Raw genomic sequence first — 12,244 nt, 5'->3', positions numbered from 1 at the left:
AGAGCAGCCAGTGCTCTTAACCTCTGAGCCATCTCTCTAGCCCACACCAGAATTCTTTTAAAGCTTCACTTTGTTTCTCACACTGCAGGTGGAACCCAAGGCCTCGTGCATGCTAGACAAGCCCTCTCTTGAGCTAGCTACACTCTAATTTTCACCCTTTATTATTTTTAAAAAAATATTTATTTTTGTTTTATGTCTTCATCTGCATGTATGTGTACCAGGCACGTGAAATGCCTAAGGAGGCCAGAGGAGAGGCCCCGGAACTGGAGTTACAGGCAGTTATGAGCCACCACGTAGGTGCTGGGAACTGAACCGACATCCTTACAAGGGCTGCAGGCACTCTCAACGACTGAGCCATCCTCTCCAGGTCCTCATCCTTTATTCTTAATTGTACAATGAATACCATTAACTTTTTCTCCAGCAAACACTTCTATTCTTATTTACTTTTTGTCAGTATGTACTCATTGTATAAAATCATAAACTTCATTGTGCCGTTTCAGATGCGTGTCTCACATACATTGATCTTCTCAGGCCTTTTTATTATCATGTCTCATCTCTATTCTTCCCAAATAATCCCCCTTCTGCTTGCACATATGAAGGTTTTAAATTTTTAACATTAATTTTTATTTAGCGGACAGAATAATGAGTTTAATCATGACCTCTGCATACCTGTACATCATTGTTCTTAGCTACTACCCAGCCAATCACCTGCTCTTGTCCCTGTAGTGTGATTTTTTTAAACTTTATTTTATTTTTCTTCCTCCTTTTAACTATTTGTATGTTTTTTTTTTAAATTACCAACCCTGAGGACAGAAACATAGATCTGCATGTTTTAAAATCTGAGCTAAAAGTTACTTTGGAACTGGCTGGGTGGGGCATGTTTTTCTGCTTCTTTTTTTCCCCTTCTTTTTTTCATTAATAAGAAATTTTCTATTTATTTTACATACCAACCACAGATCCCCTCCCCTCCCTCCTCCCTCCCCTACAGCCTTCCCCCCTAACTCACCTCCCACTTCCCACCTCCTCCACGGCAAGACATTGTATGATAATTCGTTCGTGTTCTGACAAAGTTGGCCTGGAGGTCAGAGAAGCAGAGCTAAGCCATTTAGAGACTTCTTACCTCTATGAAATCTCAGACCCATGGGGTGGATCCTGTCTCTAGGGATCCTCAGACTGACTGGGGCTGAAATCTCCATCTGCCTTATATTCCCTCCTCCCTAGTGCTGGGATTAAAGGTGTGAGCCTCCATGGCCCAGCACTGTTTCTCTTTTAGACTGGTTAGCCCATGCAAGCCTTGAACTCCTGATCTTCCTGCTTCCTCCTCCCAAGTGCTGGAATTAAAGCTGTGTGCCATCACAGCCTGGCCTCTGTGGTTAACTAGTGGCTAGCTCTGCCCTCTGAGCTCCAGGCAAGCTTTATTTGTCAGAACACAAACAAAATAGCACATAACATGTCCTCCATAGGTTTTCCAGCCACTCAATTTTTTCCCCTCCAAGAATCTTTCTACTTTAACCCCATATACGTATTTTTTTCCCTCGAGGCTCTTTCCATGAAGCTCTGGATGGCCTTGAATTCACAGCAATCCTCCTGCCCCAGTCTCCACAGTGCTGCGATTATAGGGATGTACCACCATCGCCTGGTTTCATACCTATCTATCTATCTATCTATCTATCTATCTATCTATCTATCTATCTATCATCTACCTATCTATCAATCATCTATCTATCTATCTATCTATCATCTATCTATCTATCTATCTATCATCTATCTATCTATCATCTATCTATCTACCAACTATCTATCTATCTATCTATCTATCTATCTATCATCTATCTACCTATCTATCATCTATCTATCTATCTACCTATCTATCAATCTATCATCTATCTATCATCTATTTATCTATCTATCAATCATCTATCTATCAATCATCTATCTATCTATCTATCTATCTATCTATCATCTACCTATCTATCAATCATCTACCTATCTATCAATCATCTACCTATCTATCTATCATCTATCTATCTATCAACTATCTATCTATCTATCTATTTATCTATCATCTATCTATCTATCTATCTATCTATCTATCTATCAATCATCTATCTATCATCTACCTATCATCCATCTATCAATCTATCTATCTATCAGTCTATCATCTATCTATCTATCTACCTATCTATCTATCTATCTATCATCTATCTATCTACCAATCATCTATCTATCTATCTATCTATCTATCATCTATCTATCAATCTATCTATCATCTATCAATCTATCTATCTATCTATCATCTATCTATCTATCTATCTATCTATCTATCTATCATCTATCTATCTATTTCAGGTCCACACGGGAAAGGAAATGTGCGTGCTTTGTGGAGTTTTTGTGTTTCCAGTACCTTCTCCTGTTACAGTCTCCTCTGTAACAGTCCCCCTTCTCCTGTCATGGTGCTTATAGCTATGTGTACCTCTGTCGTCTGTCTATCTCCCCACCGGTTTATCCATCCCCTATCTATTTATCCATCACCTATCATCTGTCTCTATCACTTCTATCAACCCAACTGTTATTTATCGACCAATTTTCTATAATCTATTGTCTGACATCTTCATCTAGTATTCATCTATCAACCATCTATTGAGTATACATATCGTCTATTACCTACCTACCATCAATCAGTCATATTTGTTTATCTACATAGTGTCTACTTACCCATCATCTATTTACTTATCATCAATCATTTATTTATCTACTTATTACCTACCCATTAGCTATATATCTACCTACCTACTTCTCTATTTACTAATCCTGTATATCTGTCATCTATTTCTATCATTTATCATTTATCTACCATCTATCTAAATCTATTTATCAACTATTACCTTTTTACTATCCATATATACCATCCATATCTAGCTGTCTTTCTATCCATTATATGAACAGCCCATCATACATTATCTGTCTAGATTCTGTCTATGATAGAAAATGTGGTTATTTGTGTTTGTGAGTCAGGTTTCTTTCACATAGCATTCAGAATGTTTTTGACTTTCAGCTGAGTGGTTAGAAGAAGCAGCTGAAGCCTGGCTAATGCCTAAAGGCTGAGCCTCAGAGGGGAACTAAGGCTTTCCTTAACTAAGGAGGAATAGGTGTACGGAGGTGGTGTGAAAGCTAGCCTTTCTCAAGCCTCTGCTTCCTGCTCTTTGCCTCATTCCCGGCCTGTTTGATTTTTCTTTCTTTCTTTCTTTTTCTTTTTGTTTTTGTTTTTCGAGACAGAGTTTCTCTGTGTAGCTTTGCGCCTTTCCTGGAACTCGCTTTGGAGACCAAGCTGGCCTCGAACTCACAGAGATCCGCCTGCCTCTGCCTCCCGAGTGCTGGGATTAAGGGCATGCACCACCACCGCTCGGCCTGTTTGATTTTTCTTAACACATGTGCCAGTGGTTAACCTGGACCTCTGAGCATGAGAGAAGACAGCCTCTTCTGGGTCTTTAGGGGTTTGCCAGCTTTGGCCAGTCTCTTGGTGCCCAGGCTCTCGGAACTGGAATTTAGGACATGATGTTAGAAACTGGGATATATGGGGAAGTCAGTAAGCATTTTATTGGCGAGAACTCTCCAGTTCAGAGCTAGCTCTCAGGCCAGGGTTTTGTATTTTCAATGGGGGCCAGCTGAGTTGGGTAAACTCCCTGTCAGTAGAACAAAAAAGTTGAGACAATGAGAAAGATTTGAATACTCACCCCTGAAATGGATCAGACTTGTAGGCTCCTTCTAGCAAAACACATCTTCCCCAAAGCAGATAGAACAAACCTTTCTTGGCTCCTCCCCAATCCCTTATAGGCTCTGGGTGCCCAAGCCGATGGCATCCTCTCTTCCCGTTGGCTGGGGCAGGCTCAACATTCTCTTGCACAGAGCACTGATTGGTAAGCATTTAGCATGTCACACCCCCGAACCCGCCCCCGCCAAGTCAACAGCAGGCCAGGCTTACTCTTGCAGGTGCATCCGATGTGAGGCAGGACTTCTCCCCAACCACTTACGCAGAGGAACAAGCCTCACGGAGTCAGCTACTTGGAGAACTTCATCTACCCCGATGCACTATTTATCCTTGCAACCATCTTGACCTATTCACCTTTTGCTCATTTGTCCTCTGCCTTTACACAAAGTATAACTGTATTGAGTGGAAGGAGGCTTCACAGTCCCAGGGCTGGAAAGATGGGTCCGTGGGTGAGGGCTCTTGCTACCAAACCTGATGACCTGAGTTTGATCCCTGAACGGGAACACCGGATGCTGTCCTCTGGTGTCTCACCACATGAACGCGGAGGCACGCAATGCCCCCTCCAAATAAATAAGACATAATTATATGCAAATAGATTACACTTTGTAATACTCTTGTTTTTTTTTTTCCTAACCTTTCTGGATATACTGCTTAAATACAAGCGTCAGTTGGGTGGGTGTAGATATACGTGGTAGTCATTTGGAGAAACGTGTCTTCCCTCCCAAGAAGCTGCCATAAAGTGATTGACATTAAGGGTAAAAGAGGAAATATTTTATAAGCCATGTAGTTTTCAGATCCTCCCACCCCCCAATTGAAAGGGATGTTAGGGTGGGTAGGAAAGGGGAGGGGAATGAATCTAAAAGGAATTAGGGAGGAGATAAATATGATTAAAGTGCATTATATGAAATTCTCAAAGTACTAATAAAAACGAGAAAAAAAAAAGACAGTAACATTACTCAGCCGAAGCATATGAATACGTGAAATACTGAAACAAATGTATTTCTTGGCCAGGAATGGGAACCCATGCCTATGATCCCAGAACTTGGGAGGTCGAGGCAGGGGGATCCTGAATTTTAGCCAGCCTGCCTCTGCTTCACAGCAAGACCCTATCTCAAAATAATTCTTGGGCCCAAAAGATAGCTCATTGGTAGCACTTGCTGGACATGCATGAAGACCTGAGTTTGATCCCCAGAATCCACCTAAAAATCGTGAGTGTGTCGGACCATGCTTGTAATCCAAGTGCTGGGGAAGCGGAGATGGGTTGATCTCCCGGCTTGCTGGCCAAGGAGCCTAGGTGAAATCCACGCCAGCGAGATCCCGCCTCAGAACAAACAGAACAAGCAGCTGTGGTTGTCTGCACAAGACTGGCACAAGTTGCAGCCAGTCAAAATTCAGCACGGTGGGTGGGCGGCGGGGCTCCGAAAACCTTGCCCCTTCAGGCAGGGCTCTTTCAGAAGCTCGTGGTGACTGATACCTGCGGAGGGAGAGAGGCTCGTTTTCCTTTGGGAAATGGGACTGTTGGAAGGTTGTTCATACCTTAGGGTATGGCTTCACACTTCTGCATACCTATACACACATGGTCAACACTAATTGGACTCGGGGACTGTTAATAATAACAATAATTTAAAAGGACACGAAGTAGGTCAGCTCAGGCACTCTCTCAGCCATTGCCAGTAGTCTATAGTGGAGGCATCTTTGTGGATTTCTAGGGACCTCTCTAGCACTCTGCTTCTTCCTATTCCCACAGGGTCTTCATTTATCATGGTATCTCTTTCTTTGTTCTCCCTCTCTGTTCCTGATCCAGCTAGGATCTCCTGCTCTCCTAAGCTCTTTCCCCGGACCTAGGGCCTATGCGGAGACACTTTACTCAGCCTTGGTGCAGGGAGGAAGGGACTGGACCTGCCTCAACTGAATGTACCAGGCTGGGCTGACTCCCCAGGGGAGACCTTGCCTTGGAGGAGATGGAAATGGAGGGTGGGTTGCGGGTGGGGGGGTCGGGGGGTGGGAGGGGGAAGCCAGGGGGTGGGAGGAAGGAGGACAGGGGAATCCGTGGCTGATATGTAAAATGACTAGAAAATCTCATATAAAATTTAAAAAGTTAAAAAAAATAGATAAAAGGACACGAGGTCCTGAAGGAGCTGTTATCTATCTCTGTCATTCCATACCCTCCCAGGTGAAGCACAGCGCCTCCAATGGGCACACCACTCCGCATTCCTTTACTGTGGTGTGTGTCTGCATGTGTATGTGGAGGGGCGGTCTGCACCCACTCTCTCGGAGGCCAGAGGAAGATGTTGAGTTTTCTCTTACCACTCTCCTTCATTGCCCTGAGACAGAATTTCTCTCCAAACCCAAAGTTCACTGTTTGTGCTAGGCTGGATGGCCCGCGAGCTCCTGGTGAAGATCCTGGAGCATGTGGCTCTGGCAGGCCTTGCCCTTCTCCCCCATTCCCTCCGTATTGGTGAAATTATTAAGGCCACTCCATGTAGGGAGGTTTATTTTGTGGGGTAACTTACAAATGAAGGGGTAGGTTGTAGGGTCTGGCAAAGGTATGGCACAGTCCGGTGGTGTTCTCTGGAGAACTCTGCTCGGTCTACCTCCAGCGTCCAGGGTCCCAGAAGCAAGAGCGACCTCCTCTCGATCCTGGGTCTTCTGCTTACTCCTCTGCCCCGCCTTGTGGGCGTGACCATTACCGAAGCCTCAGTGGGGGTTGGAACTTCCAGGCCAATGCTGGGATGGCTACCCACTACATCTCCCCCTTTTGTCTAAATAAGAAAGTTCTAACCTAATACAAGACTATATATAAAGAAATGGTTATCAAATATTGTCCAGGAGTAATGAGGGATAATGACCTAGATAAGATGGAATTACAATAAGTACAAACAATATCAAGCAAAAAACACATAGTAAAATCCAGGGAAGTCTAGAGCATGGGTAGGTGGCATGTTACAAAGATCATTCCAAAAGGTGTCCTATCCTAAAGAACCTGAGTCTAATACTTAATATATTCTATCTAAGATATTATATATGTATATATACTAAGTTGTAACTATAACTGTTAATCTCCAACCTCATCAAAGACCTGAGAAGGAATATAATACCTGAGAAATGGGAAAAGGATGCAAGCAACTTTCCAGAGTCTTGCAAGAGTAGACAGAGACAGCTGGCAGCCTGGACAGTCACCTAATGTTTCTCAGCATTGTTGGTGTATTCAAATTGGCTACAGGCCTAGAGTATCTGACAGACCATTTTCAGAAGCAGGAATTCTGAAAGACCATCTTACTCTGTCTTGGCAAAGTATGGTGGTCGCTTTCCTTGTGTCCCGCTTGTCCAGAAAGGACAGCATTCGTACTGTCAGCAGTTGAGGCAAGGGCAGTTCTTTGCCCAGTAGGCCATTTTGTGCCAAGAAGACAAACTTCCAAATGGAAATGTCCTAGAAGCCCAACATTCTCTCGGGATCAAATTGGTGCTGCCAGGAGCAATTGTGTCTCATGTCAATAGAATTCTAAGTTATTTAAATGCCATGTTCTCTAGGTCCATGAAGTGTTTGAAGATTACCTGTCCATCTGACCTATATATTTATAAATCTGGATAACCTAACTAACATAATTATAGAGATGACAAGCATAGGTGACAATAAATCTATAAGTCTTATCTACCTAAACAACCTAAGGACTAAGGTTCCTATAAATAAGGCAAACATTCTGTAAGCAAATGTACAGTAAAAGGACAATGACTTTAAATTGTGACAATACACAAAATATCTTTAACACAGGTAGGAAAGTATAGGGTAATATGCAATATGATAATAATCCTAAATATATATCAGTATACAGAATATCTTAAACAGAAGTAGAACATACATACAGTATGACAGATATAAATTCACATTTGTATCAATATACACATATTTCAAATAAGAGTAAAAATATGTGTACAATATAACAAACATAGTTCTGTATTTGCATCAATATACAAATTATCTTAAATAGGAATATAAAAAGTTTATATTTGTATCAACATATAAGAATTCATAACAGTGCAAAGGCTGCTATATTACTAACGACCAGTAGATTACACTCCTAAAGCTAGTCCCAAAGGTCTGTTTCCTTATTTGGACACTACCTCCTCCCAAGGCTGAAAGGTCCAGATATCAAAGTATTGAAGTCCAGCGATCAAAAGCCCCCTTTGGCTCCCCTAATTAACATGTCCAGTTAAAGTTAAACACCTCATTCTAACACGAGGTTTCCTCTTTAACCTTTATAAACCACCATTTGTCTATGGGCCATGTCTGTCTCCTCTGTATCCAGAGGTAGCCCTTTGTCCCTGGGGGACAAATATCCCTTCTCCCTCTTCCTCATCCTCTATCTCCTGCATTTGTCTCTTATTCCCTTCCCTCTGTCCCTCTGGGGCAAATAAATCTCCTTTGTGCTGAGAACTTGGCCTTGGGGGTCCTGAGCCAATACTTTCCCTTTCCATCCACTTGGGAGGTCTTCACAGCACGGTACACCATACCACGCCCAGATTTTTATGAGAGTGCCAGGGATTTGAACTCACATTCTCTTGTTTTCACACCACGTGCTATATAACCCACTGAGATGTCTCCCTGCCCCCTACTCCCCTTTTCTATTGACCTCTTCTGCCTTTGGGGTGTAGGTGGGTAGGGACTTGTTACAAGAGATGTTACTGTTTGCTGTTGGGGTTGGAGTGAACACCGTATCAGGACATGTGCCCATTCTTCCATTTCCCTCTGCCAACCTCACTCCCCTCACACTCTAATCTTCTTTGGTTGCCTTCGAAGATGTAGTATGTGTGTGTGTGTGTGTGTGTGTGTGTGTGTGTGTGTGTGTGTGTGTAAGTGTGTGTGTATATGTGTGTGTGTGTGTGCGTGTGTGTGTGTGTGTGTGTGTGTGTGTGTGTGTGTGTGTGTGTAAGTGTAATGCTCACGGAAGTCAGAAGATGGTGTCGGATCCGTGGAACTGGAGTTACAGGCAGTTGTGAGACCCTCTGTGGCTGCTGGGAATCGAACACCCTTCCTCTCTGAGTGGCTGAGTCATTTCTTCAGCCACTTTTGGCTGTCTTTGTTACTGAATGGACTCTATTTAAGTCTTTAGTTACCTTAGGGGGACTCACATGTCAGAAGTTCCTGGGGGCTGTATACTGCAGTGATATAATGCATAATGCAGAATATTAGAAATAATCTAACTACTCTGGAAAATAGATATGAAAATCAAGTATCTGTATTCATCTGCATTCTACATGTCAGGTTAAAAAGAATAAGGGTTAATACATAGATCAACATTTTCCTCATTTATTAGTTCTTTGAATAGTTCATACAATGTATTTTGATCATATTCACCTCTCCCCCACTCCTCCCAGATCCAGCCTTCCCTTCCCCCACTGTTGTGAAGCAGTTTCCTCTGAGGCTAAAACCTTCCATCTGGGAGAGAAACTTCCTCAGACACAGGATGTGAAAGTGAGGTGAAAACAGGATATTTTAGGACAGGATTTTTTGTTTTTCCAGACAGGGTTTCTCTGTAGCTTTGGAGCCTGTCCTGGACTAGCTCTGTAGCCCAGGCTGGCCTCGAATTTACAGAGATCCGCCTGGCTCTGCCTCCCGAGTGCTGGGATTACAGGTGTGCGCCACCACCGCCCAGAAGGACAGGACTTTTATAAGGAAGTGAAATGAGACAGTGTTGCTAAGAGGAGTGGAATCCTCTCCTCCCCAGTAGCAATTCCTCAAGATAGGAAATAACTCAATGGCTCCAAAAAGTCCCGAAACTTACTAGATTCATGAGACCACTCCCTACCAAAGAGTAAACAGTAAAGACTGTGCCTCCCAAGATTCAGAGATCACACCAGCCCCATCCCCTCCAGAAGCTTCAGAGATCATACCAGCTCCACCCCCAGAAGCTTTAGAGATCACACCAGCCCCTCCCCCTCCAGAAGCTTCAGAGATCATACCAGCCCCCCCCCAAAGATTCTGAGATCACGCCAGCCCTGCCCCCAAGCTTCAGCGAACACACCAGTCCCACCCCCCAGAAGCTTCAGGGATCACATCAGCCCTGCCCCCACCCCTAGAAGCTTCAGAGATCACACCAGCCCTGCCCCTCCAGAAGCTTCAGAGATCACACTAACAGGTTTGTTTTTTTTTTTTTTTTTTTCGAGACAGGGTTTCTCTATGTAGCTTTTGTGCCTTTCCTGGATCTCTCTCTGTAGACCAGGCTGGCCTTGAACTCACAGAGATCTGCCTGCCTCTGCCTCCCGAGTGCTGGCATTAAAGTTGTGTGTGCCATCACCGCCTGGTCACACTAGCAGTTTTAAGTACAGACCAGCAGGACTGCCTAGAAGAAATGAAGACCATCTGGCCTCCTGGGAGGGACACTCTCCAGCCTGTTGAGCTGCCTGCAGGCTGTGCAGTGTGCTCCGGGTCTCGGCTTTTGTGAGTGGTCACCGTGCTGGGGTGGGCTTCAGTGATGTCGCAGGCTTTGAGTCATTTCTGCTCCTGGTAGGTAAACCGCAATAAAACTCACTGGGTCACCAATGTTGGACTTGAGGGGCGTAGACTTGATTCTATCATTGGTTCCCTATCTGGGGCGAACAGAACTTGTCCATGTCTCTAGGAATAGTGCCACTCACTTTCCCACTAAACTTGATGTCCTTTTTTTTTCTTAAGAAGCTTGAAGTACAATTTGTTCTGCCCACATCTTCTTGGATGTTTGGCCTTCCACTGGAGTATGGCAGCCTCACCATTGGCCACACCCTTACAACCGACTCTCCCTCAGAAGGTATTTTGCTTGAGTCAGGGTCTCATGTAGCCCAGGCTAGCCTTACATTTCTTACACAGTCAAGGATAACCTTGAACTCCTGAGCAGTGTGCCTCTACCTCCAGAGTACTGGGATCATGGATGTGTGACACCACACTTGGTCACACATAGTCTTTGTACATTTATATTGTGTGTCTGTGTGTGGCCAGAGGACAACTTTTGGGAGTCAGTTTTTTCTGTCCATCATGACAGTTTCAGGGACAGAGCTGAGGTTATCCATCCTGGTGGCAAGAATACTTACCCGCTAAGTCATCTCACCAACCCCAAATAAACATTTAAAACATCACTAAAATGGTATTATGCATGTATATATACTTCATATTTACTTTTTCTATACAGGTATAGCTATATGCACCCCTGTATATACACATTTAAACGTGTTATCTATTTTTTTTCACTCAATCTGTGCTGATAAGCACATGCAAGCAGCTACAGGGCCAGACTAACGATACCGACAACTTGAAGATGTGGTATCTTCTACATAATGGAAAAAAAAACCCTCAGTCTTTTAAGTCATTGCAAGACTTGGTTAAGTATATATGGATGATGCTGTAAGATCATCCACTTGCCTTATGACAGGGTTATTTAGGGAGATGGGAATAAGATAAGGTGTGATTAAAAGGGCGTTTGCCTTTATTTGTAGTGTTAGCTAGATGGATGAGTGATTTCTATAAAGATGTGCTTTTCACATGCAAAAGACCGATGTAAGCTCAAATCAGACCACATGCTAGCACACAGATTTGGAGTTGGGCATGGAGCTCCACCCCTAGTCCAGTTGCTGTAACTGTTGGCTGCTGGAAGGGTCCTGTGTTAAGAGTGTAGTCCCTGGCTATGCTCCAGTGAATGCAAGAATATCCAAGAATGCTTGGGTAACACTGACAGGAGAGCTGGGAGAGGACACAGTTGGGAGGAAAGAAAAGAGGGATGGATCTAGGAGGAGTCCGAGGAGGGAGGGTGAATAGATCAAAACGCAATGTATGAGATCCTCAAAGAATTCATACAACTCTACAAATGTGCTTTTTAAATGTCTTCAACCAGAAAGAGAAGAGGAAAAAGTCCTAATTACATTCCTAGCAGGACTAACAGATCAATTCAGACCAGCCTTTCTCAGGTGTTCACAGCATGACAATCACCTTTCTAAGATAGAGGAGAGGTTAGAGATGGCTCAGCCGCTAAGCTCACATACTGCTTGTGGTGGTTTGAAAGATAATGGCAACCAAAGGGAGTGGCACTATTAGAATGTGGCCTTGTTGGAGAAAGTGTCACTGTGGAGGTGGGCTTTGAGGTCTCATATACGCTCAAGCCATGTCCAGTGAGACAGACAACTTCCTGTTGCCTGCACAAGACGTGGAACTCTTAGCTACCTCTCTAGCACCATGTCTGCCTGCATGATACTATGTCCCACTATGATGGACTGAACCTCTGAACTGCAAGCCAACCATCTCAATTAAATGTTTTCCTTTATAAGAGTTGCTGTGGTCATGGTGACATTACTCTTACAGAGGACTTAAGTTCAGTTCCTAGCATCCATGTTGAACAGCTTGTAACTGTAACTCCAGTTCCAAGGGATCTGATGCCTTCTTGTGGCCTTTGCAGGACCCTACACTCATGTGTATACACAACCCACACATAAACACAAGCATACACAACT

The sequence above is a fragment of the Onychomys torridus genome, chromosome 1 (assembly GCF_903995425.1).
Source record: "Onychomys torridus chromosome 1, mOncTor1.1, whole genome shotgun sequence".
NCBI lineage: Eukaryota > Metazoa > Chordata > Mammalia > Rodentia > Cricetidae > Onychomys > Onychomys torridus.
This window is presented reverse-complemented; position numbering follows the sequence as displayed.